General features: G+C 51.2%; 1 protein-coding gene across 1 annotated transcript in view; it reads right to left on the bottom strand.

Annotated features, from left to right (window-relative positions):
• LOC122364030 (protein krueppel-like) overlaps positions 1–26,084 on the bottom strand; it is a 43,472-nt gene extending 17,388 nt beyond the window's left edge. The window contains exons 1-2 of the mRNA XM_043334031.1: positions 25,973–26,084; positions 4,449–4,487 (exon numbers count right to left, since the gene is read on the bottom strand). The gene's annotated coding sequence lies outside the window, so the exon portion shown is untranslated. The remainder of the gene's footprint in view (positions 1–4,448; positions 4,488–25,972) is intronic.
• Between the last annotated feature and the right edge of the window lie 1,702 nt (positions 26,085–27,786).

The following is a 27,786-nucleotide window of genomic DNA, read 5'->3' as shown; positions in this document are numbered from 1 at the left end:
TGGAGTCGCCCGAATTGGCAGCTGGCCGGGCAGCCGATCGCGCCGCCACGCTATTCGGTGGGCCACGGTGCTTTCCGTGCTCCGAACAACGGGTAATCAATCAGACGGGTTCACGATGAATGATTTTAATATTTTCCGCTACCTGATCGAACAGTGAATGGTAGCTGAACAAATCATCCTTTATCTTAACGTCTTACATGCTGAATGAAAAACATCCTTGATTGCGAATCTGTTTTGTAGGTATATAGGTACTGTATCGACCGACATGAAAACGTCTGTCATGAAATGTCATCTGGATCTGTAAAATTGAGCGTCATAGAAACAAGAAAAAAAAATCATCAATTCCTTTTGCGTTCTCCTTTCGCTTAAACTCCTGATGCTTACTTTTCTTATGCGCATGGGTAGCTTGACTGCTCGGAAGGGAGCCACGCTACCACTCAATATCGCGACATCCGTTCTCCTAGCAGGACTGAAGGCACCGATACCGAAGCCGTCAGTCCTGTAGCAGTCTGCGCAGTGCGCTGTGTGGCCTAGGGGTGTCTCCACCCCGGCACGGTTCGTCGGAAGGTCATCTCAGGCTCAAAAGAAACTATATATACCATTCGAAAGCTGACGGTGAGCTGAATCCAAAAATGTAATTTTTATCAAAATCGATCGATGGCCTTTTTTGAAAATTGCGTTTTTGTAAAAACTTTATATTTTTTTATTCAATGGGCTGTCCCGAACATTCTTGAAAACATAAACATGTATTTTTGAGTTCCAGTGAAAGCTGAACGCCAAAAGAACAATATTTAGCGAAGCAATATTTCAAAACATTAATATGCGTCTCCCACAGCCGACAATAAGGCGCAATTACACAGCTCAGTGTCACAATGGACCAAAGTCGGCCACACAGAAGCGCGAAATGACACTTATCGACTCGCAGACCCGGCGCTCTCGGCCCGCCTGACCGGCCACGGAAAGAACGTTCGGCTCTCGTTCTACTAAACAAATGTCATATTTGTCAGTTTAACTGTCCACATCGCTATTAAAATTATTCAGGATACCTGTGACGAAAATGCATTGTTCTGCTTGATTTACAACATGCTTTGATTTACATTTTTCTTACACATGTTTTGTTCCATCCAGCTGCGCTCAGTGCCCGCGCAGGGGAAGTGAGCGGGGTTTCACTGTCAGAGGCTGTACTGGTGACAGCTGCTCGGCCGTGCGACCGGTCAAAGGTTACCCTGCCCCACCGGGCGCTATACCACTCCACCCGAGCTGAGGCCGGTACAACCTCTGACATTTCAGCGCGACCGATTTTCCTAATATGGGCATGATACCAGGCTCAATTGAGCAAAGTAGACATGAACAAATGCAAATTAATGCATGATGTGAAGATGACAGAGCAGTGAATCTTCGACTCATGTATCCTGAATAACTCAAGTACCGACTTTAACCGTTAAACTAACAAATATGACGCCCGTTTGGTAGAACGACAGCCGAACCTCCTTGCCGTGGCCGGTCAGGCGGGCCGAGAGCGCCGGGTCTGCGAGTCGATAAGTGTCATTTCGCGCTTCTGTGTGGCCGACTTTGGTCCATCGTGACACTGAGCTGTGTAATTGCGCCTTATTGTCGGCTAAGGGAGACGCATATTAATGTTTGGAAATATTGCTTCGCTAAATATTGTTCTTTTGGCGTTCAGCTTTCACTGGAACTCAAAAATACATGTATATGTTTTCAAGAATGTCCGGGACAGCCCATTAAATAAAAAATTATAAAGTTTTTACAAAAACGCAATTTTCAAAAAAGGCCATCGATCGATTTTGATAAAAATTACATTTTTGGATTCAGCTCAACGTCAGCTTTCGAATGGTATATATCGTTTCTTTTGAGCCTGAGATGACCTTCCGACGAACCGTGCCGGGGCGCCCTCCGGGCGGGTGACCGGCGCCCCGCGGCGCCCCGGCGCGGCGCCCAACCAGCCCGGATCGATGGCAGCCGGGTAAGCGCGCCGCACCTCACCACACCTCGACACACCGCGCGTCGGACCCATATTCATACCGGTGACGCGGGTCGATAACTCTTTATCGCGATGTCAGCCTTCAGCGACCGCCGCCGCCCCCGCCGCCGCCGCCCCCGCCCTGGGGAGCGCCCGGGGGCACGGGCCGGGCGCGGTGGGGAGGGGACCGGGCGATAAAACACGACTATCGCACACCGGCGGCATGAATAATATATATCCGTGGGGAGCGACCAGTCAGCACGGGAAGGAAGTAATTTCTAACCCTTATGTGATAAAAAACAGTGGTCGATGTGCGGTTACTGGCAATGCTGCGCCCATGGACATAAGCAGAAAAGAAAATGTTGAATAGAAAACCAAAAAGCTTTTTTTATCTACTCATTTGAACTTTGGCTTCTGGCCACTAAATGTATCGGAAAGGTACTACCTAATGAGCGAGCTTATGTGTTTTGCGTTTTATTTCTTAATGTAAAATCAGCAATCATATTTTCATTATCATAGATGCGTCCCAAAGGAGTTGAAAGAGCAAACAATGAGGAAAGGGTTCAAAACCTACGCCTGCCGTCTATCCGTTGGCCCACTTCCCACCCGTCTTGAAGATCCTAACCCTCTCGTTTCATAGTCGCCATCCTTTCTCTTTTCCTCTACCGCCCAAGGTCCCGGCGCGTGCGGGCTGTCACTGGAGGTGGCGCCAACAATAGGCCACCCGGCAGCCGGCGCCAAAGTAGCAGTTTCAATCCATGGACGGCTTCTTTCTTCCCCTTTGATCACACCCCTGACGCGTGGAAAATGCCGTGTTTTTGTGAATTCCTCAACCCGCTCTTTCAAGCCTTCCACTAAGCTCCGTTTTCCCTGGGGATTTTCACGCGCACCCCTTGCATCCCGCACGCGCGTCCAATTTCCTTTCACAACAGTGTGCCAATATTAACCCTCTCGTGTAATCACTGCCATTGAGGACGCTGCGGGCCACCCCACTGAATTTGATATCACGGAAAATTGCCGCTCGGCCCGGCCCCGTTTTGATCGCTCGTGTGCGGCGCGTGCGAGCCTCCCCGCACCTCGGCGCGGCCCGGCACCCCTTCTTCATTCACCTGACGACAGGTAGCGAGGCGCCGGCGAGCCCATTGTGCCGCTTTTGATCGGTTAAGCCTTTGGGAGGCGGCGCGCCGCGTGCGGGCCGGGCGGCGGTGGCGGAACCGCTCCAAGCCAGCCCAGTGACGACCGTGAATACTATCGACCCGATCTCAATCAGGCCAAACAAGTCGGCCTTTTTTGCCGGCCGCGTGAGCTGACGCATGGCGCGGGGGTGGAGGGTATGGATTTTCGGCGGTCCGACACGGTGGGGCCGCGGCGGCAGCGGCGGCGGTGGCGACCAGAACGGGAGGGATCCGACCGGCCGGCGGTGGCGGCTCTACCGTGCATATGCTGTCCTGTGCTATAAGTTTCGAGTAGACAGGAAGTAAAAAGGCGAAAGACTCGATCACGTGAAAGCCCACTATCATTAGAGAGTGAGTTTTAAGAGGTCGATGTCTTAACAATATGTTTTTGATGGATCAGGGATAATCAAAATGGGTTATTGTGAAACGAGGGATGTGTGCTAAGTTTTCTTTTATTATGAGCAAACTGCCATTGAGGCACGCATATTCATAGCAAAATTGGTCATTCGTTAAGTTTTGAACTGCAGTTTTCTGCTGTCTTGTGGGTTCAGAAACTATCTCGAAGTCGAAACGATCTCATAACCAATTTTAATTAAAATTCAGTACCTACCTATCTATCTGTCCAACCAACTAATTTACTGGTAGGTACTGAGATCAGGGCCTGTTGGAAAAAGTACCCGAAAAAAAGCAGAAACACCGTCTTAGGATTTCTCAGCCTCACAGCCGTCGCTAGAGACCAGTTTCTTTTCAAACCATCGCGCCATTATCGGCGGCGCTGGCCCGAGCATCCCAAACTGTGCGGCCGGCCGCTGCCCGAGAGGTGTTGTCAGAGTCTCTCAACAGATGGCAGTGCGCGCGTCGCCGGCGGCGGCCGCGGTTGGGCCAGGCCGGCGGCGACCGGACGTGCCTGCCTGCTTCCTGGGCCCTGAGACCAAACACGCTGGCCGCTGACTGAGCTGGATCTCAGTCCGGAGTCGGCTATAGCCATCCCACCGTACAACACACCGCATAGACACAGCACTCAGCTTTGACAGCATCGACCGAATAAAAGGAGTTACCTATAGTGAACATGAAAGGACAATCGAGAACAGTAAAAGAAACTCATCATTGGATTTTATGGCCACGCCGATATGGCGTTATGCGTTTTGAGCCACAGCAGTGAGGTCATAAATAAAGAAGGTATGATATAAAGGCCCTTTGAATTCAAAAACGGTGACTCAGTAACACACCGAGGATATAAAAGCAGGGTTTGTGAGATGTTAGTATGGCGGCAGTTGCAGTTAGATACTCACCGGTCCGTGTTGAGTTTGATTCAGATGAGTTTCGTCCACCTGAAGAAAATAATAGCCATGGTCAAAGCACATCCAAGAAGCAAGTCACAGACGGTCAGTCACAGACGGTCAGACGCACGTAGCATTTGTACGTCACAGCTTTGTGTTCATATCATGTGAGGCATGCTCATTGATATAACGATTTCTGGATTTTTGCCGTTCTAACAAAGAGTTCCTTCGATATGTATGATTGCTGTTTTCCAGATGGTGGCTTTTATTTGGCGTGGTTGAAACTTGAAAGACAGTTTACCTATTGGTATGGAAGACCAAAGATAAGTGTGCAGATTATAGCCAAAACAATAGTGTCACAGCAAGCCAGCTTTTGCGCCTGCTGGGGAATAACTTTGTCACAGCTATTTTAGTGTTTAATTACCTGTTAATTAATTGATAATGAGCTTAATGCATATTCAAAATGTGTATTATTGTTCATTGTTATAATCGACTTTATCCAAATAATTCCCAAACAGTTCAGTAGCACGTATCATGTTCCATTAGTCGTCAACAAACAGTCAATATATCACCCATTCATCTGCTAGCCTACCCGTTACCCTACCGCATTCCTCAGCCCCTACTATCCATTCAACCCTCTCTACAACCCGTCCGGCCGTACCCATTTAAAGCCTAACCGGTTCACGCGCGCGCGCGCCCCGCCGCCAGTCGAGGTCGGTTTCACTCTCGTCGCGTAACCTTGCCCGGTGCCATTCACCCTTTGTTTACGCTCTCGCGCGGCCAACCCTTCCGTCCTTCACCCGTCCGGGCCGGGCGCTCTGCTGACCCATATCTACACCGCTTCCGCGCCGCCCCCGCCCCCGCCCCGGCGAACGGGTTGAAACCGAGAGTCGGCCGTTCTCTCTGGCGCGTGCCCGGGGGGCTGGGAGGGCCGGCGGCGGTACCAAAGGGCTGCCGTGTATGCAGAGCGGGGTGAGAGGACGGCGGTGACCACGCCGCCCGAGCGGCGACGAAGGCCGGCCTTCGGAGCGGCCGGCCGAGCGGGCGACGGCCGCGCGGCGAGCGGCGGCCGGCCGGTGGGGCGGGGGAACGGGGGAGGGACGGCGAAGGGTGAGCGGGACGGGTTCAGCGACGCCATCCCTTCCGCAGCCTTTTGGAGTCCGCTGCCCAGAGGGTCTCTGAACCGGTTATTTTGGGTTCGGATGCCGGGGAATACAATGAACCCGCTCGGTCGGGCCGCTGGCCCCGCGCGCTCCTCCGTTTGAATATGCGGCCGAGACGCCGCCGGCCCGGAGCGAAAGGAGCGCAGAACTGGAGCAAGGGTGCCATGAAGGGGTGCGCCCGGTAAACAACAACAATGCGCGCGCGACGACCGCCTAACGGACGCGCATCTGCTCGCGGGGGAAGGGGAGAAGAGGGAGGGGAGGGGAGGAGGGGACGGGAAGACGACGGCCGAGGGGAGGAGGCCGCGATAAAGGGATTTCCGCGGTCTGAAGCGGGCTGGGAGGAGAGGGAAATCAATATCGATACGGGAACACCGGGCCCATGGCGAACGCAACCAGTAGGCATGACGACATCAGACATGTGCTGAAGTGAAGAGGACGCAGGATAAGGTTGACTTTGCAATTGCAACTATTGCATAATGCGTATTTTGGGGAAATAAGTTCAATAAGAATGTTAATGACTATTAAATTATAATCTAAACATCTATTAATTACGTTTTCAAATAAATCCACCATTCATTGTTGAGAATAAAATACATGAAATATACCTATGTAAATGTAAGGGCAGGAGTATTCTAATGCGTTAAATCAACATTGTAGTTCGGAATATGTGAGGAATGTAGCCGTGTTTAATACCATTTTCAATTTCTGCGTTTCATGGAATTGATCTATGCATAGACCAGGACACGGCCTGTCCATAATTCAAAATGGGTTAGCAGCGGCGCCCATTGTACGCACCCCGTTGCATTCTGACACAGTTCCTATTGTTTGATGGAACAAAGCCTGCTCCTGCACACACCCCTACCGCTCCCCGTGGCCTCGCCAGCGCACTGCGCCGGCATAGTGCAGTAACTGTGAGCTTCTGCAGACTAAGGGGTAGGTGGAATTATGGCAGGCGTCTGTGTGTGCGTGCCACTAAGCACACAAGTACAGTGCATTGTTAATTGGAGTAAGACCTGTAGGTGCCATGGTGTGCATGATCGCCTAAGCGGGCCCACAATGTTACAATGCATTGTTACACAATACGCATGCATTTATATCCTTTATTTTGTGACCCATTTAATTCCATGGGTGTCATTCATTTAAATTCTCGGCTCGAACGACGAAAACATTGTCCTGTTTTCACCCGTACCCAGCACGCCTGCACCATTCAAATCTCCCCACACGTGGGCTCCCTACTCTCCCCGGTCCTACCCACCGTACCCCTCCCCGCGGCCGGCCCGCACGGTAACCCGTTCACGGCTGAAGTGCCAGGCACGCGGCCGGCAGACCACTGACGATAATCACCCCAGCTATGTCGCATTGCGGCACTGACGGCGCATTGCGGCTTCCGCGGCGCGCCTCGTCCGCGTCTCCGGTTCCGCACGGCTCGTTCCGCCGCTTTGTCTCGATCCGCGCCGCTCATGACGCATTTAAATTTCGTCCGCTCGCCACCGTCGATCGGTCGGCCGTTAGACGGTGTTTACCACTCAAGACGGTGTTTGTCGCTCGGTCGTGTCAAAGGGTTTAATACGCCGCTCCATCAAGATGTGCGACCGTTGCGCCGTCTCTGAAACGGCTCCCGTGCCGGCGGCGGCGGTAGTAACGGCAGTATGGAAAGGGAAGGAGAGCGGACCGATTTCCCCGTTCGCCCCCCCCCCCCTCCCGTTGTTTACTCCCCTGGCCGACACCACCGGGTGCCCGGAAGAGGCGTCTGATCAGACGCAGCTGCTCGTGAGGCGGCTGGGCGGCTGGTGAGTTAGCGGCTCCTGGGCGGCTACTAGGCGGCGGCGGCGGCGACTGCAGCTCGCCAGGGCGGCTCCCCTTTGATGCCCGCCCCGCGCCGACCGAGGTAAAACACGACTGATGGATGGGGGCTGATTCAGAGAGGGTGAGATTGAGAAAAGACACGGCCCGAGATTCAGCCGGTCTGTGCCAGAGACGAGGCTGAGAACTCCACAAAAAACGGACTGCGTATTTTGGCACACATTATAATCGAGTTATGGGAGTTGTAATCGGTGTTTTTGCATCGGAAACATATGAGGTTTCCGGCTGTGAACGGGTCGAACATGGGTGAGATCAAAGTTGGTGGACCGAGTGACCGCGTCTCAGCCTGGTCTGGAGCCGGTCAGTGTTGTTCTCCCTCCGCTCGGCCTAGATTCGCGCAGTGCCCCGGGCGCGAGCGCCACTCTCCCGCCATGGGCGCCGTCAGCTGGCGCCTCTGCCGCCGCGCGCTATTTCCGTCACTGCACACGCGCAGGTCAACACCCTTTTATCGGTGGACCAGCGCTAACCCAAATAGTGGCGGTGGGGCCGGCGCGGCGTGGCGGTGGGGCCACGCGGACACCGGAGCAGCTCTGCCGCCAGCCGGTGGTCGCACAGGCTGCCGAACGTTCACCGAACTAGACCACCGGACGCAACCTCGAACGCAGTCCAACAGCAGCCCCCCCCCCCCCCTAAGTGGAGATGTGAAGATACACAAACCCCTCGCCTCATCACAGCCTACCGGAACTCAGGAACACTGTGTGCAATTTTATGTAACTGGGGCAAGTGACAATGTAACCAGAGCACCCGGAAACCAGCCTCTGAATTTCCTGATGAAATTCATAGAAAATTGATAGCCATGCACGGGACCTGAAATGTTCACAACTAGCGGAACCGTGCAGCCTGCACACCCCATCATGTTGCAGATATAATTCCAAATGCTCTGCATACGCACACACCTGCACCAGTCGGCCCCGCTATGCGTACCGTTCCGTTCCCGTTCGGTCCCGTTTGGTCCCGTTTCGGGGTGCGCGGGAGGGTGTAAACAGGTGGCGGCCGCCCCCGCCCGCTGACGTCACCGCCGCCGCCGCCGCATTTAGAAGGGTTGGCGCCGGGTGGCGGCCGGCAGCGGCACTGGTTCAGTGCTGTCAAGGTTCGGGGAGGCCCGGCCGGGCGGCGCCGGGCGCCGCGCGCCGGCGTGGGTGTTTATTTAGGGACCGAACGGTGCGTGCGACGCAGCAGGGCTGACGCTGCGACACTGGGGTACTGGAGCAACGAGCCGACCGCGGCGATGGGGAAGATGGAACAGAGCTCTGTAAGCCCTGCACCAGTAGCTGGATGAACCATGGCATGAACAGTGAGGAGTATGCATTTCGCAATGTCGTATCGTGTCACGTGTCGTGCATTTTGCAATGCACCACGTATACCTATACCTTGGTGTTAACTTGGGAACTATGTAGATTTGCATTTTTCGGGCTTCTTTTTTAATGTCGATTTTTTTACCTTCCATATAGAATGTGGTAAAATTTCGTAAAGACGAGCTCGGCTCTCGAGTTTATTACGCGCAATACATTTTGCAAAAGCTATCTCCATTGTAGTTGATATCTGATTGCGCCTGTCACCCAGCAATAAAACAAATCTATAACGAGACGTCACCAAAGTTTTCCAAATCATTCTAAAGTTTGCGCCAATTTTCCCCATCATAGCCCGCGGGGCTCAGCTGTCGTCCCCCCTGTGTGGACCCATCTCCGGGTGGGTCCCCGTGAGAGGACCCATCTCTGGGCATCCCCGGCGGACGGGCGGTCCTCTGAGCCCGGCCGCGGCGCCGTCCGGGGGCTCCCGGGACGCGCAGACGCAGGTCGCCGTCGGAGCCGACGCTGACGGCGGCGGGGCGTGGTCGCCGACATCGACCCGGCGCCGACGCTCGACTGACCTACCCCAGCAGAGGATCCGTTGGCCGACGACGCCAGCGACGGGGTAGAGGTGGAGCCGCGAAGGAGTGGCACGGAAAGAGCGGGCTCTTGGAGCAGAGCGCTGGTTGACGCGAGGCGTTGTTTCCTCACTTGAAAATGATAATAAGTGCCATTTATGAGCTCTTGCATTCTGTTTAAGTGTATGCGTTTCTTGAGCATGATATCGGGCACAATGACGCGTTACAACGTGATATTAGCAACTTGAAACATGTGAAATGCTTGACACGTCAACTGCAGGGAAGTCCTGTCTTCTTTGCAGCCTAGTGAATGATGATGCTACCTTAGATAACCAGTCACCTGCTTACGCATTCCAAACCGGCCCTTAAGCGCCACAAAATAAGCGAAGAGGTGAGAAGACAACCCATTTTTCTCGCGCCAGATTTCAGCGTTCGCTTTTTGTGAGCTGTTCGGAAGCTCGCATAAAAAGACTTTTCGCGCGCGCATATTTCGCCCCGGCGCGTGTTTTGCCGGCCGGTGGCGACGAAAAAGTGGCGCGGCTCGGCGCGGCGCGGCGCTGCTCGGTTTGTTTTGCTGTATGACGTCATTGGCCGATAGTTCAGCCTGGCCGAGCCGTCCAGCTCAACAGAGCAGCGTCAGGCCGCGAGCTAGCTCCGAGTGTCAGTAAAGGCACAGCGCCGGGCAACACGGGGTGTGAGCGGCTCCGGTCACCTCTCTGGGACTGCTCGCTGCCCAGCGCCACCCGGTGATTGGAGTAGCCCTTGTCGTCCTCCCGGAGATTGTGTGAGATGCGTCACCGCGCCGGCCGAGCTCAGCATGATGAGGTCGGCGTCGTGCAATAACCGTGCACGGTGCAAAGGGCGGCACTAGCCCAGCTTTGCGGACACTGTCAACTGAACCAACCAGGCGTGTGTGAGGAGTGCGTCGTTTGACGCCGCATGGCGCCGTGCCACTCCCGTTCAGCCACCGACGTGCCGCCCCTGGCAGTCAAACTCAGTGCGTCGCAGCTCCACCTCCCCCCCCCCCCTCGTCCCATGCACGCCGTGACCGGCGCCGGCGCCGCCGAACCGCTGCGTAACCAGGCTCGTAAGCGGGCCATGTTAATCCGCCCGAGTAACCAGAGCCGGAATTTGATCTGCGCTCGGCCTTGACTGCCGGCGTCCGCCGTTGCGCTGCAGCGTTCTGTTTGCCCTGCGTGCGCCGGGGTCGGCGGCCGGGGCACTTGCAGCCGGACGGAGCGCGGCTATGCGTGCAGTATGACTGCAGCCGGCCGACGGCAGGGCACTGGCGAAGGGGCACGGCAGGGTGGCCGGCCGGCCGGCGCGAGGGGGTCGGGTTTGTGTAGCCTTGGGCGGCGGGGCTCTGGAGCGGGGGATCGCCGGCCAGGCCCGATGGCCGCGTAGCTATGCGTGAGCGGGTGCAGGGACGGTTCGAGATGTCGTTAGGTTTATTTCCATGCAACCGACTGAGAGGATGATATGTGACAGCTGAGCAGTTCCCTGAACAGCGAGCGGCGTCCAGGGCTACCGACTGGGTGTCGCCTCGGGTCAGGTCTCCAATCAAATGCGCTTTCAAACAAGGCAGACGGGTATCCCGCTGATCATACCAATATTGCAGTTTTGCTTCCTCATTAGGGCTGCCTTAGTTACATACATGACCAATGACCAATCTGTGTAATACAGCAGCATATAGAAACTGGACATACCTACTTGTTGCTAAAATGCATGACCAATGACCATATTGGAACGGCAGCAACGTTAAAACTAGTTGCCACAATGCCATCATAAGTCCAGTTTTGACTCAGTCCTTCAGCGTCCCAGATTTTCAAAATCTGACCTTAGAGGGACACGGTGACCGAACGGGACGCGTTCCATGAAGCCCCGGCGCGCGTTCCTGGCCAGTTGGCCGCTTCCGCCGTCCACCAGCCGGCCTTGGTTTCCCTGACGACTGACGCACAAAACGGCCGAAAGGCACCCATAATACGGCGGCAGCGTCACGTCAGCCGCGAACGCGAGTTGTTCGCTTTCGCTAACGGACGCCTCGAAGCCGCTGAAACTGCTAACTGCTGCTGGCTTCCACGCTAGCCAAGGTTTTGACAACCGGTCTCTAAACAACAACATGCAGTGGAGATACATCAAGTACCAAACAAGAATCCTGATCGGTGCTCACAGAGATCTAGGGGAGATTGAAGTAGCAAATACATACATATCTATCTGACCATACCCAGCAAGAAGTCCGTCACCAGCCCGCGTCTGTGCCGCACAGGGGTCCTTCGCGGTTCCTTCACGGTTCAACTGATCGGTTCTCACAGAGACGGATGTGAGTCACGGTCACCCCGTGGGCCTTACCGGCCACGGACGGCGGAAGGGGTGAGGAAGTGGGTGAGGAAGGGGTGGACGGAAGAGCGATAGGTGCATTGTGCAACCGAGCTTCCAGGAAGGGAACCACTTGGAAGGAAACAGTCTCGAGATTTGAAACTCATTCATTTTCTGCAAACTCATTCATCATTCTAGTTTGAAATTCTGCAGTCCGTTTCACAGAACGCATGGGTTCATGCTCGGTTCCGACTTTCTCGGATCTGTTTAAAAGCTATGCAGCATCGATTAGCGCTTGGAAGCAATGCATGTGCTGTCTAATGTCTATTGCTGTTTGTAGGGCCCGAGTCTATGCACTGAGCTCCACTACGGCCGTTTTCATAGTAGTATGCTGTCAGCGGGGCCTTTAGCCCTTACCTTCAGCAAAGACGTCTGCTGGTGAACTGGATTGTATTGGCGTCAGATACAGGACTTTATATACGATGAAACACACGTGTACGAAACTGGGACGCTGACCGACACGCGTGAATGTAGGACGCAGGGCGGCCGGCTGGGCACTGCAAAGCGCAGCGTCAATCAACTTTATTATTGTACATGCGTGCGGGCCGGGCCGCCCGTCCGTCACACGATGAGCGTAACGAATAGGATTTTGCAAGGTTTCAATTAGTGTAAACTGTGAGGGTGCAGGATGGAGCAAGGCTGTGCGACATTATCTCACCCTCCCCGGGAGCCGACAATAGGAGGCGTCAACGAACACTTGCAACAAGACATGATAGTATGATGCACAGGTATGCATTGTTGGAGATCGACATCGAAAGCAGCATCAGGTAGAGATCCCATCGGTTCGCCAGGCATCATGGTGTGCAGCAGAAATATTCTCGGACGCCGTAGAATGTAGATGGACCGTAGGTACTCGTATGTGCGCCTCTGGAGTGGCCAGCGCTTGGTGCTGGAGTACAGCGGCGGCCGGCTGGTATCCTGATATCGCCCGAGATGGTGATAGTGAGGTCACCAGAGAGGTGACGGCGACGTCAGGTGATGTTGTAGCCGGATGCCTGCAGGAAGGCGCTGCCACGAGTGTGGTGACGTGGCGCAGAGAGTTCAGTCCACCGGTACACCGTGCCGTGTTGATGAGGCGGGTGTGTAGACGGCGTCGGCGTTAGAAGACTGCTGCTTGATGTGGCTGGAGAACCAACAGGGGAATCTCGATGGCAGGAACAGACGGATGTCGACCAGTGCAGGTCTTCGCGGCTGGACTGGGCCCTTGTCCAGATGGATACGCGAAGATGGAAACCTGTGACCATAACTGACACATCGTTGTGCAAAGCGGCTGACAACCTATATTGTGACTCGAGAGGTGTTGAGATAAATGGTTAGGTAGTGAAATGTTGGGAACTTGGAAGAAGTGGTAATGCCTGTATCCGACTTTTTACGTTTGGACAAATCTACAAACTATAGTGAAGCAAAATATACAAGAACAATTGGCCAGCGATACAAGTACATACTATTTACAAGTAATACAAGGATACACATTTGACAAGCAAGACAAGTACATACCATCATATTTGCATATAGGTATGTGGACGGCACTTGGCCGTGTCTTTTTTATGAACCATGGTGTGTGACGTTCAAGTGACAATAAGCATCATGTGACACAAGCAACCAAAATGTACAATCAAAAACGTGAGGCTTAGCAGAGAGCAAAAAATTTTGGCCTCACCATGTTGCACTTCCGCTTACATGATAATGTGAAGATCCTCGAAGTTGTAGATGTATCGGGGCGCCGGCCGGGCGTGGCACGGTCGCACTGTGGTACATTGTATATAATCAGGCTTGAAGAGCCTGGCGGAAGCGAAACATGATAACGGGGAAGTTTGAAAAAGTGAACGTTTAAAAAGAGTTATTACGAAAGAGAGGGTAAAAATACCAGCCAGAATGGCTAAAAACGAGATAACGTAGTTTTTAATAGATGTGCCAATGGAGGTTGTGGTCATAGAAATAGAGTCGAAAAGACCACGGGAGTGTGTAAGAGCTGTGTGTTGAACAGAGGTTTCATTACGTTGCGTACGGTTCAAGATGGGAGCATCTAAACAAAAGGAAATAGGTTCACAGCTTTTTATTGAACGATGAGAAGACAAATTCTCTCTTTGTGGCATTGTTGGGAAGTAATAAATTCGATGGTAATGAGGGAGTCTTCAGTAGAGTAACGGCTCTAGTGGATAGCGGGATAGCGTTGAAGGAAACGGATGCGGATCCTGACGAACAAAGGGATTTGGCACGTAGGACGATTTTTGCAGCCAACGGACATGAGTGACATCCGTCGACCGATACTACGGATTCTATCCTAGGACATATTTTGGATGTGGAGAGGGATAGGTACGTATCGTTGGTGGTGAAAGGGGCGCTATGCAAATAATTTTGATTTACTTACTCGGTTACCTTTCTGTTGGCGGGTACAATCAGAGGCAGCGTCCGATGTCGTTCTCTTTGGTGCCACAAGAATGAGCAGCACGTATTTGTGATCAAAAGTATGAATTGGGTGGGAGGGGGGAATACGAGTATAACGTTTCCTACCGACTACCGAGCCATTATCGTTATCGTTCGGGTATGTAGCAGTTAAGTATAATAACAAGGCGTATGCTTTCGGCGGAGTCCGGTAGGTAGTTGTTTGGTTTTATGTATGTTCATTGATCCAAAATCAGACGAGGTGCATAATTGTACCCACAATCTCGAAGATTGGTATCTGTGGACAGAACAAGGCTGAAGTGTCAAGTAACGCCATAAGAAGCTAATTTTTTCCAAATGTCAAAATGATGTCACAAAAAATGCGAAGAACATTGTCACACAAAACACCATATTCAATACATTGCATGTCATTTCATGTCATTTCATCTCATTTCATTGCATGTCTTTGCATTGCAATGCTTAACTATACTTATAACTAAAGGGATATATACAAAAGGGAAGCGCTTCCATATATACAGGTACCTACAACAATCTTTGTCCTTGGCTATTCTTGAGCTCTATCTGAGACTTTCTCTCTTTCTCTCTTACGGTACCGGAGCTCTATAATATATTCTTTCTCAATTCTCACTTTTTTCAGCACAAGGACGAGAGCTCTTTTTCGATGTAACTGGCAGTTACTTTACTGTCCATATCTTGGAGGTGCCCGTAAGTTGGCTCTTGGCCTTAAATTATAATGCGGTGGAGCTTGTTCCATCGCTGGTCCTTGGGCATTGTAAATTTCCTCCATTTCTGCCAATTCAAACCGTCGCTGCGGCGGCATTCTATCTCGGACCTCTCTCTGTTCCTGTGGTCTTTCGGGTTGAGGGTCTGCATGGGTCCCTGGGTCGGCCAGCAGCGTAATGGGAGGGTTCTCGCCAGTATTGCTGTCTGGGGTAGCTTCGCCTACGGAACGTGTAGCAGTTTCACCACTGTGAGCCACAGGAGGTTTCTGAGCTTTGAAGGGGTTGTCCTCGGTGAATTTTTTTAATCGGTTGACGTGCACGAGTTGCACGTCACCGGGATTTTCCAGATGCTGGATGCGTGCATTGACGGGACTAGTCAACGCAGCACTCTGTATGGACCTTTGTTTAACTTTTGAAGCTTGCGGGTGAGTCCAGGTTTGAATTGAGGATTGTGAAGGTACACCAGCATGCCTTCATGGATGGACGGAGGATTGGATTGGGTTGGATGGGATCGTTCTTGCGCCAAGATGGCGGCCTCATTGTTGTCGCGCACCACTTCATGAAGTGCCGACAAATGTTTATGGAGCAAGTCACGGTAGGAATCAATGGAAGCAAAAGGATCAAAGGGCAGTTGAGCATCGACGTCCAATGGAAGAAGTACATCACGACCAGTGAATATCTGAGCGGGAGTTTCACCGGTAGAACGGTTGATGGAAGACCGAATGGCTAAAAGAGCCATGGGCAGAACTTCGTCCCAATTCTTTTGGGATGGATCGACGAAATGAGATAAGATATTTGCTATAGTAGCATGCAGTCGTTCCACACGGCCGTTGGCCTGTGGATGACGAGGAGATGAAAGGATGCGTTTGACACCCAGAAGCTTACAAATGGATTGCATGAGTTTTGAAGTGAAATTGGATCCACGATCACTAAGAAGAATTTTACTGATGCCGTACCTTGAAATGATGTTTTCAACAATGCTTTTGCGACAGCTTCGGTCGTGGTTTCGGCTAAGGAATGGCTTCCGGAAATCGACTAAAATGATCAATCCAGCTAAGGTAATGGGTGTTTCCACGATAGGAAGTTTTGAGGGGACCTACAATGTCAAAAGACGAAATATGCATTGGATATGCTGGTGTGAGCGTTCGTTGTAGTGGTGCTTTTTTGATGGTTTTGTGAGCGTTGCGTTCCATACACTGCTGACATGAGTTGACGTATTTCTGTACGTCTGTGTACATGTGTTTCCAGAAGAACAACAAACGAATTTTTTGAACAGTTTTGTCTAACTTGAGGTGACCAGACCAAGAGTATCATGATATTGTTGTACGATTGTCTTTTTCATTGGTTCTGGTACTACAAGTTGATCGACGAAAGGACGGGTCTTGCTATTTTGAGATGAGACATGATAAAGCAAGCCGTCTGAGCTGAGGAAGTAATTTGACAATGGCTCATGAAGCTGTAAATCCATGCGAGCAGTTGAATGGCCAGATAACTGGTTGATAATGGGAATGAGGTTGGGGTCTTTTCGTTGCTCGGCTTTTATCTTTTCTCTTGTCCAACCTTCATGTTCAAACGAAGTGGCAGAAACAAACCCTAGGAAAGTATCCTTTGACTGGGAATCAATTTTAACGCGAGACAGAACGTCAGGTTTCACGTTCAGACGACCAGGTAAGTAAGTAACATCAAAGTCATAACCGGAAAGTTTGAGTGACCATCTGGTCAGACGGCCACCTGGATTGGTAGCTTTGAACACACCTCGTAGAGGGAGGTGGTCGGTGATGACATGTGTAAAATGACCTACAAGGTAACAACGAAGGCTGTCAAATGCCCAATAGATGGCTAAACATTCTTTTTCAGTAGTTGAATAATTTCGTTCTGCTTTGTTCAGCTGTCGGCTGATGAATGCTACGGGATGAAGTTCTTCACCGTGCTGTTGTTCCAAAACAGCGGAGATCGCAAAATCACTAGCATCAGTAGACAAGTAGAAATCTTTTGTAAAATCTGGAAACCTAAGAACTGGGTAATGAACTAACGCATCTTTGATGGATTGGAATCCATTTTCACATTCTTCAGACCATATAAATTCAACATCTTTCTTTGTCAGAGCGATCAGGGGCGCAGCTAATTGAGACATTCGCGGGATGTGACGGCGGTAGTAGTTCGCGAATCCTATAAATGAACGAATTTCTTTGACTGAACTTGGTCTGGGGAAGTCTCGAATCGCTTGAATTTTGGATGGGTCTGGACGTACGCCATGCTCATCCACAATGTGACCGAGATATTTAATTGACGTTGCAAAAACGAACACTTAGATGGACGTAGGACGAATCTAGTTTCTTCTAGTCGGGTGAGAACTCTATCAAGCTTTTCTAAATGGTCATCGTAATTCTACTAGCAATCAGAATGTCATCGACGTAAAGAAATGCATCGATACCTTGTAAACCAGAGAGAGCAATTTGCAACGCACGATTCAGTGCGGCGGAAGCTGATTTCAATCCAAAAGGTACAGAGGCATATTGGAAATGCTGGTTGTTAGCTGTGAATGCGGTATATGGTCTCGACGACTTCGAGAGAGGGACTTGGTGAAATGAGCTAAGCAAATCCAGTGTCGAGAAAACAGTACAACCAGAAAGTTGATCAATCGCATCCGAAGCAAATGAGTTGGGATACCTATCATCTTTGATCTTTTCGTTGAGAACACGGAGATCAGAAACAAGGCGGTAACCACCTGATGACTTTTGACTAAAATGATGGGTGCATTGTACGGTGAAACAGCGGGTTCTATGATACCACTAGCAAGTAGTTTGTCGATTTCAGACTTAACTATATCGCGATGGGCAAACGGGAGTCGATACGGGTTTTTGTACGCAGGGGTTGGATCTGAGAGTTCAATGTGATGTTCATACACATTTGTGATTTTGATATCATCTAACGTATTACCAAACGTACCGACATGTTTCATGAGCATATCGCGCAGTTGCGATCGGTATGGCTCTGGGATGTGATCGAGCTGAAAGTCGTTTGGAGACACTTTGTCACTTTGTCAGGTTGAGTGGATGCTGAATAAGTTTGTCCTGACGAGTTTTCATCGTTCCTGTCAGTTTCTGATTTGGGAGCAGCAGGGTTGAGCTGCGCTATGCGCAAGTTCTTCCGAAGTAGAATTGGACGAGCCGTAACGTTTGCTACACGAACTAAAACGTACGACTTGGTCAAGAACGCTATTGAGCGAGCGACCTGTATACCTGCCGTTGATTGATCGACGTGACCCTGGATGAAGTATGGGGCCTCAGAGGGTACCAAGTAGCGCGGTAATTTCATTTGAACGAACATTTCTGAAAAGGCTGGAATTTCGACTGATCTGGACAAAAATAAAGGGTGATTTTTCCCTTCATCGATGGAAAGCATCGTTTTCGTCGTAAGAGATCAACGGGTTATCAATGTCGCGCGGTGAGTCAGTGGTGCCAAGTAAGAAGCGGACACGTTTTCGTCGCCTCGGGCTGAGCCGTTGCGGCGTCTGTCGCTGGGTGGATGTTGCGGCGCTAGGCTGCAGGAAGGACACACTTTTTGTGTCCGGATTGAACAGTAGCTGGTGGCGGATGATGAAATCTATGCCGAGAATGATGTCGCAACCGAAGGAAAGTGACTTATCGGTCACATAAACAGTATGCTGAATAGTACGGTCAGACACGTGGATGGGTATTTGACAATGACCTAAAATCTGAATTGGGGTACCGGTAACTCCTAAAATAGATAATGACGACTTCTCCAGAGGACTGGAAATGCTGCACGACTGGAAAAACTTGTGACTGGTTAGACAAATGCTGGATCCGGTGTCGTACAAGGCTGAACCAGGTTGGTCCTTAACAGAGATTTCCAGGATTGGTGGACGAGGGCGTGTACCTGAATTATCAGCTGCCACGCTCGCGAACGCTGTAGTCCCATTTAGCGTCGCGAGCGGTTGCCGTTTGGGGATGGACTCCGTCGGGAGTGACTCGATCCCCTCCGATCCGGAGATCGGGATTGCGACCTTGAATAAGATCGGTACCGTCGGTCCCGAGAGTGAGACCTTGATGAGCGGCGATAACGATCATAGCGTCCCTCGATGAGTGACAGTGATCTGAACAGCATTGTTGGTGCTGTGAATACGAGGGAGGACGATAGGAAGAATGACTTTGGCGAGCTGGGTATGCGTTTCGCTGGTGAGTATATGACGGTGGCGTTGAATAGCCACGGCCACGATTGGGAAACGACCCACGTTGGCGAAAGTTTCGCCGGAAGGGCTGTCGTCCTCTCCCACGCTGAGGGTTTTGGGAGTCGGCGAGCTCGAGGCTGGCCACACGGTGCTGCAACTGCTGAACCACGTCCGAGTTTAACTCCGCAGCCGACACAGAATGTGTAGCAGATGTGTCCGAAGATGGAAGGAACACGCAATTTAATTCTTGGGTTCTTGCCAAAGCTATGGCGGCATCAAAATCGGATGGGTTTTGTGGCAACACCAGCTGGCGTAGGCTTGGTTTTAAGCCTTTGACGAAAGCTGCTGCTGCGGTTCGGTTTTTGAGCTGTTTGGTTTCGGGGGTAGCGTCCCATTCGGTCAAACATTTGGTTTTGTTTCTGAGTCGGAATGCATACGCATCGACTGACTCTTGCGGATGTTGTGTGCAAGTCATTAGATCTTGTAAACGGGATGATACGGGGCGATCAGAGTTGATCGCGGATGTCAGGCGAGTAGCGAATTCTTCAAAGGTGGGAGCATGATTCAAGTCATGACGGTTTCGGACCAGTTCGGCCACTTTACTGTCCAGTTTTGTTTTAGCTACTTTGAGGGTGACGCTGTCGGGCCAGGAACCCATGGTTTGAGCGTCACGGACTTCTTGCAAAAAATCTTGAATCGGGAATGAACCGTCATAAATTGGTATGAATGTCGAAATTTGGTGAATGTTAAGGCTAGAAACCGCTGGGGTACGATCGACCGACATGGTGGAACCAGAGAGAGATCCTTTAAGTATTAAACCAAATGAGAAGAGAGATTTCTATACGACAAAAATAACAGAGTTTAAGACCTTTCTACCTAGAATTTAACTGCATACACAACGGGACATGGGTCCGGGTTGGGGGAGGGGGTAATAGATACCCAGCCACGCTGCCACCAAATGTCAGCGGGGCCTTTAGCCCTTACCTTCAGCAAAGACGTCTGCTGGTGAACTGGATTGTATTGGCGTCAGATACAGGACTTTATATACGATGAAACACACGTGTACGAAACTGGGACGCTGACCGACACGCGTGAATGTAGGACGCAGGGCGGCCGGCTGGGCACTGCAAAGCGCAGCGTCAATCAACTTTATTATTGTACATGCGTGCGGCCGGGCCGCCCGTCCGTCACACGATGAGCGTAACGAATAGGATTTTGCAAGGTTTCAATTAGTGTAAACTGTGAGGGTGCAGGATGGAGCAAGGCTGTGCGACAATGCATATTTATCTGAAAACATACACATCTACGTTCCTCTGGCAACAGTGTCGTTAAATCTGCCACGGTACTGCGCTGCTCGTGACAGCACATCCATTATATTTTTTTGTGGTGTTCTCTTCATTTCACCCTTTCCACCTCCAACATCTTGGGCCTTTACCTTTTCCTGGATCTTTTCTGTTCATACGACATTACCGCCCTCGCGTCCGTAGCTCCTGAATAAGCCTTTGAACACTCGTCTCAGAAGCTCCTGCTCAGTCTAACCCTTCCACCGCTGCCCCGTCTTTTCATCATCCCACGCGCGACCAAGGTCGGCTTTTCTCGGAAAGAAGTCAGCGTCTCGGCTTTTGTGGGGTCAACCCTTCTGGTGCGTTGGCGAGCTATAAATCAGAGCGACAAATGTAAGTCGGCGCCATTAGGCGGCTCAGAGGTGCCCCCAGCTGCTGCCGAGTTGGCTGGACGGCTGTATGGTTCCGAGCCATTCTCCGCCCGCAGTCCCGCTGTCCACCGGGCAAGCCTTCAGCTGCCGTGCGCCCGTATCACCAGCGTCGTGAAGGGCAAGCCGGAGTGAAGGAGGTAGGAAAACCGACGGCCGATCGTACGATCGCCAAAAACGGGTTGAAGAGCCACAAAGCCGGGCACGGATCGGAGGGCGATTGGTCGTCCCGGACCGGCAGGGGGCCAGCACAAAGAGTTTGAGGATCGTCCGAGCGGCAGATGGTCAGTACCCCGGTGAAAAATCGACAGAGGACGAGAGTCAGACACCTCGGCGCCGAAATGACTGATGAGACGGAAGGGGTTTGGAAATGTCTGGAAGAGATCAAAGTAGCGCCTGTCTGTCTCTGACGAGTGACGAGGGACCTCGAAATGATCCAAGGATCACGATTCTGTGATAACAATATCTTAGGGCGGCGTGAGAACTCAGGCCTGACGAGACTCGTCCGGCTAGTTACATATGAGGAGTATGCTAGAAGAATAACCGTGTCGACGGACCCAACACGTTTGGCCTGTACTCACCAGCTTACTCGTATACTCCTTGATACTCCTCGAGAATTCCTTGACCCGGTAGTCGCCACTGAACAACGATGGGTCTTCGCAGCGCAGAGATCCTCTCAGGACAACCCTCGGACTGCAACAACCACTCCGCCTTGCTATCACGGCCTTTCAACCCACTGACGAGCGTCAAAGGACTGGCTGATAGCCCCCTGTGAATCAGGATCCAGTGATCGGAAAGCCCGTGACCCCGTCGCCATCTGCGAACTGTGGTGTGACACAATCGTCCGGGTCCCGCGCCGGCACCGGACGCCACCACAGACGACCGCCAGGAAACCGGAGCGGAAGTGCGTTTCTTACGCGCAGCCACAGATCGAATTTCAAAAACCGACTTGCGGTTGAGGAAGAGGAAACACTGCGGAGGAAGAGGTGACCTGAACGGATGTCAGTCGGCGGGATAAGAAATCCCACACGAGGGCGCCGAAGATTTTTCCCGGTTTGTCCAGCTCGTGATGGTGAATTGTCCACTTTTCCGACTGCGCGGGGGAACACTGAGGATTACTATGAGCTACTGATCTGATGTTGTGAAATAGCTGACGAAGGCTCTGGCATCACTTCCCACTCAGGAGTGTTAGATTCTGTGCTGGGTCCGATGTAACAGACACCATATAACTTTGGCATTGGTTGGATCGTAAAACCCCGAAGACGCGAGGGTAGCTGACCCTATCCTTCAACCCCAATGCCAGGGCCTGAGATACAAGGGCATTAGAAGACCTTCCGACACACCCATTCGATGCACCACTCAAAACCCTGCTTAGAAACAGTCAAATGCCTATAATGCATGAACGGTTTTGAATTTTAATGGAATGAAAAAGGGCTTTAACATTTCCGTGGTAAACTAAACGAATTACCCCAGGCTGACGAACAGACGGTTGGCTAATGAAACCTGTCCTCCCTGGGGTCTCTGATTTCCTGCAAGACGCCGCCCGCGTCACATACGCTGCCGTCAGGTACACAGTGTAGCAGCCGGCAGCCATGGCGCGATACCGCGCCGAGTTCGCACACGCAGCGCCGTTATCGGGGGCCGCGCCGATCCGAGTCTCGGTTCGCAGAGTGTTCCGGGAAGATGTGACGCGGTGTCGGCCCTCAACCCGCTATCGGCAGCCGTCGTCACAGACGAGCCACGAGCCGTGAGCCAGCGCCGGCTGCGGCGGTTCCGGTCCGCCGAATTTACCGCCTCCCACTGCACCCCTCTGCCCCCTGTCCCCTCCCCGACCCATGTCATCCGGTCCCTGGCCGGATTCGTCTCTGACAGCGCGGCGAAACCGGCGCAGCGTGGCGAGGAGTGGCGCACTGGTGCGCCGATAGTGTCGCCCTTGTTTACCTTGCGCACTTCTGGCCGGCCGCTGCGGTGGACCCACCGAACTGCTGTTCTGTGCGTCCTACACCGGTTGTCCCAAATTCATGGCTGGCTATCTGTGCGCTCGTTCGGCAACGCCGGCCGGCCGCAGAACAGCGCATATTGTTAAAAGTAGCGGGATAAACGTGGTTAGGTTACAAAACGTGCGAGGCAGTCTGAGGCGACCGAGCTGGTTAGGTGGTTTGATTAATCATGGAAGCTGCAGCTGAGGCAATGTGACTCGGAGTTCCAACGAATGCAGCTGTGACAGTTATGCAGTCATGCAGCTGCAGCCGTGGGGTTCAGGCGGTGCAGCCGCAGCCGCGGTGGCAGCGGCGGTGACAGGGGTAGCGCGGTGCCCGTGGTGCTCTGCACCCATTGCATCGCTCCTGTTCCCATCCGGCTGGCTACTTCCGGCCGGCCCTGGCTCCGAATTCTCTCCCGGTGACCGGAGTGGTGTGGCGGAGCGTCCGGTCACTGTCAGTCCCGGCCGTCAGAGACGGGAGCGGCGGCAGCGGCGGCGGCGGCCCTGGCTGCAGCCGGCGGCACCGCGCGCCCGCGGCCGGCCGACAGCTGGCCCCGCCGGCGGGCAGAGCAGCGGAGCGGCCGGCAGAGCGCCGGAGCGGCGCCCAGTTCACGCACACGCACAGCCCGCCTCTCGGCGTGACCCAAATTCCGTCCATTAACTCGCTGCGTGGCGAGGACTTTCGCCCCGTCTCTGTGCGCTGCGCCGGCCTGGTGTCTCCCATGTGGCCCATGGCCCGGCCGCCGGGCCCGCCGGCGTCCCAGCGAGGTCGTCCGCCGCGCCACACCGCCGCAATGAAAGGGGAAGTGGACGGCGTACACAGAGAAACCCGACAGAGAGTGCAAACAGCACCGAGAGAGAGTGAACGGCGAGGTCCGACGAACGGGGTGGGGAAGGAGGACGAGAGAAGCAGCGGGGGAGCAAGCACGCCTGATAAAGGAAAGGGATTCGAAAAACAGAAGCTTTGTGTAATTTAAGATCACGGAAATTTCATTAAAGCATGGAAGTGAAGATACTATTTTTGACGGACGAATGTAATGTCGTTACCCCTGGCAATTCGAGCAAAATCAGTACAAATGGATGCGAACTTTGAGTCTTTCGATGCATTATATAATAATGATTCACGATGAAGTTTGACCAGAGTGAGCGTGAGAAGTGTATGTCACTTATATAGAAAATTAGTTGACATAAAAAAGAGCCCAAGAGTATGCCATGATACGCATGATTGAATACGTTTTTACAACACTCAGCTTCTACGATGCAATATAACGCATGTAACTCATGTTTTAATGTAGGCCTTAGTTACTTGTCATGGTAATTGACACCCAAAGTAACTACAAAGTTACTTACTTACAAATTACGTGTATATGCAAACAATTGATTGATATAAAATTAGTGTATATAGATTGCAGAATACGGTTTATAAGTAATATACGTCACTGTCACTACCTACTTGAAATCCTCCTAAAAATAAAGAGATATCAGTTTTTTTTAATTTGGTTGTTTACTTTAGTTTGTTTGATCCTGACTTGTAAAATGCATCAGCGAAACCATGAGCATTGAGCAGCTAAGACATTGTTAGATCATCATGAAAATACTCAGCTACATGAAACATAAAACATGTTTACACAAGGTGTATGCTTGACAATTAAGCAAAAAAAAAAAGTTTAATTAAGTACCTATATCTTAAAGTCTTAACAATTTATGTTTACTTATATCAATTAATCACGAATATTTCCGCTTAACCATTTGATTGATTGCACTTCTGTCTCCTTACAATTTACATTGTAAAGACGACAAGCCTTGCAAAAAGAAAAAGAAATGATAGCAGTTCCTTCAGTCACGCCACAGCGGCATGCGGTAAAATATTTTGGCACAAGCCACAGCTTGCTCGTGCGAAAACAAGAATTACAAGCCTGCAACAGTTTTTCGTCTTTAGAGCTAAAACAGTGAGTTCAATTTCAGGAGAAATCATGACATACTCTGGCTGGGGCATCGGTGGTGTTCAAACTTCAAAGTATGCTGCAACGTTTTGCATGATCACACAAAACACCAAACGGAACTTAGCGCTAAAATTATGTCATCTCCAACCAGATCTCCAACAACCCATAAAAGCGTGCCAGTATCTCTAATTTAAATCAGTCGCACGACTCCGACTTTAAAGCATTGCTAGTTTTTGGATAGGTACAGAAAATCAAGGATTCGTCCCCATTACAATAATTGAAAATACGAAAACAGAAGGCGCCATACATCATCGTAGGTGGCATTGCAGTCTTACATGTACGCAACTTCATACATTCTGCACAGATGCATAAAATAAACAAACAAAATAATAAAATTTATGCGGAATTAAGTGGTGTTAGCCTTATAACTGATACCATTTTAAGAGTTTTCAGGTTTTAGATGACCTGGGATCTGTCACGAAAAAAAAATTGCTCGAATATGTTTTGGTTTCCATCAACCTTGTGTATCTAAGGAGTGAGAATCTTTTATTTTATTAAGCCCAATTCAGCTTGTGTAACAAGATGGAACCATGCACCATGAAAGGCCCCAAATAGGCCAGTTATGTGAATATTTCCACATTCATCTTCAGTTACCCATTCTGAAGATAATATCCTTAACATTGCAATAATGGGAGCACCGCTGATTGCAATTACATAGAACGCTTTCACAGTTTGCAAATAAGTGCAACTATGCATAATCATAAACTATGCATAATCATAATCATATGTTGTAGTAATCTTGATGAACTAATACAATCATATGCGGCGCAGTGAGTAGTGCCATTTAGCCGCGAGTCGCCGGGTCCAAAGGGCGGCCGTGAGTATCTGCTTGGTCCTGAATCACGGCAAAGGCATGCATGACTCTGAGTGTGACAGGGTGAATCAGAATCAGGCCATGTTCTGACAAACAGGAGACATCTGCACACCGCCCACTTAAGAGAATCATTTGTGACATGTCAGGATGTGGTGAAGGCTACAATCGCTCGCTTAATTTTCGGGGTAATGATGAGTTATTTGAGAATGAATAATACATGATAAGGTTATAGTAGCACATGATCGTGACACACATGCAGCTTTGTAGGCACATCACTGCACATAAATCTTCCTTGCACATTGCAAGCCCCATTCGCTCTCACATAACCCACTATCACTCATCCAGTTTTGCACTGGTGCCACTCTCTCAATCTCGAAATGTCACAAACGTGCACGGCCACCATCACTCGGCGGATGTAGTATCGGGCGTACTCACATAGCTGACGTAGGCCGTGTGCCGTGCTCTGGCGTGCCGGTTGCCGTGCTGGGCGGCAGCGGCGCGGCGGCGCTGGTGTGCGGCCACCGGCGGACGCGGCGCCTTCCCAACTGATTGGGTGTGTGTGCCGGGTGGCGCCGCACCGCCGCCGCCGCAGCCAACCCGGCCGCCGCCGCCGCCGCCGCCGCCGCCGCCGCCGCCGAGCCGCAGCCAGGGGGCGGTGGCGGCAGCGGCGAGCACGGGTCACGGGTCGGGTCACGGAGGGGTCGGGAAGGGGAGGTGCAAGCTGCTGGTGGGGGTGAGAGGGTTAAACGGAAATGAGTTGGAGGTAATAAAAGAGAGATGCAAATTTTGAGAACCAGGATACATTATCGGGCCTGGAGCCGAGAAATAGAGAAAATATAAAAAGTGAATTATCATCTTCTAAGTCAGTTGGGTTAGTTGTGCGTTCCTTTGTGCAGTCAATCCTCGAATTTTAGTCATAGCTCCTACACTGCCGCATTGGACGGATGTCCGTCGTAGCCCTGCAGCGTAGTACGGCCGGCCGTAGTGAGTTCCCGTCTCAGCCGCGGGGCGGCGCTGTCTATCAGGGACCCACGGTGGCGTGGGATCCACCGTCCCCCGACCCCCGTCCCACCCCCGACTCCACCCGCGCCCGTGCGAGCCCGTTGAGGCGAATCGAGCTGATAGGAGCACGATAGGGCTGAGGTGTCCTACTGAAATGGCCCCTATCAGTAATCAGCATGGCCGCGGCGCGGCGCCGACATTTTGCTAGTCAATTGAACCTGAGTCCATATCGCTTTGTGTGTACCTTCTTGTCCCTCAAACATGCGGACGCTGTGCAGCACGGAGCGTGTATTTCAGTCAATCTCACTAATGTGCTCACATATGTAACTGACGTGCACCAGTCAATCCTTTCCCTAACTACAAACATGAAGCTTACGGGTAGACGAAATATACCGAATTAGGTATCCAATGCATACTATATTGACCTTTATGATACTGGTCTTAAAACATTTATTAAGGCTATGATGATCTATAAATATAGATATAGTCTATTGAATGAGGTAAAGACCGACGCACGCGGCGAATCGCCATCGCGACGCAACTTTCAGTGCCCTGTGGGTACTTGATCAATTTTACGAGTACCATAAAAATTCAATAACTATGATCCAAATTACCTTTGACCTGTGACCTATCAATCGACACCAGGCCAGGCGAGAATAGCGATCCGGCGTATATGTCAGCGTGAGTAAGTACATTATTCGTGCATTTCCAGACTTTTTGTCATTAGAAACGTGTCAATATGTGAAACGATGTTATGATGGGTATCGAAAGGTTTGGTGAAGCCATAAAGCTTTGATGACCTTAGATGAACTTAACTATCTTTTTTACAACGTTAAGGGTAGTTTTGCTTTCGAATTCTAGCATGTGTTTGAACATTTGAAATAATTTTGGTGCCCATGCAACATGTTGCAAAGCTGTCAGTGGTGGTAATTGATTAGTGGTTACCTTCCATGGATAGCCGTCGGAACGCCTGATGATTGATCTGACCTGACTTGAAGTCACCTTTCTAAAATGCATAAATACATTATTCTTAAACAAAACAACTACGATTTTGAAAATCAGGACCCTGAAAAAGCCTCATTTCAAGAAGTTCTAGCAGGTCCCGATTTTTCTGACTTTTTGTTCACTGACCTGACCTGGAAGGTCAACTTATGACTTGAATCCTGAACTAGGGTATAATCTGCCTTCTCTCGTTACGGATAAAACGCTCGTTTTTTTCGACGAAGCTCTAGGTCGATCACGGTCGA

Source organism: Amphibalanus amphitrite, unplaced genomic scaffold, assembly GCF_019059575.1.
Source record: "Amphibalanus amphitrite isolate SeventyFive unplaced genomic scaffold, NRLGWU_Aamphi_draft 000652F_arrow, whole genome shotgun sequence".
NCBI classification, from domain to species: Eukaryota; Metazoa; Arthropoda; class Thecostraca; order Balanomorpha; family Balanidae; genus Amphibalanus; species Amphibalanus amphitrite.
Note: the sequence above shows the minus strand (reverse complement) of the source record. Positions and strands in the feature narration are given on the sequence as shown.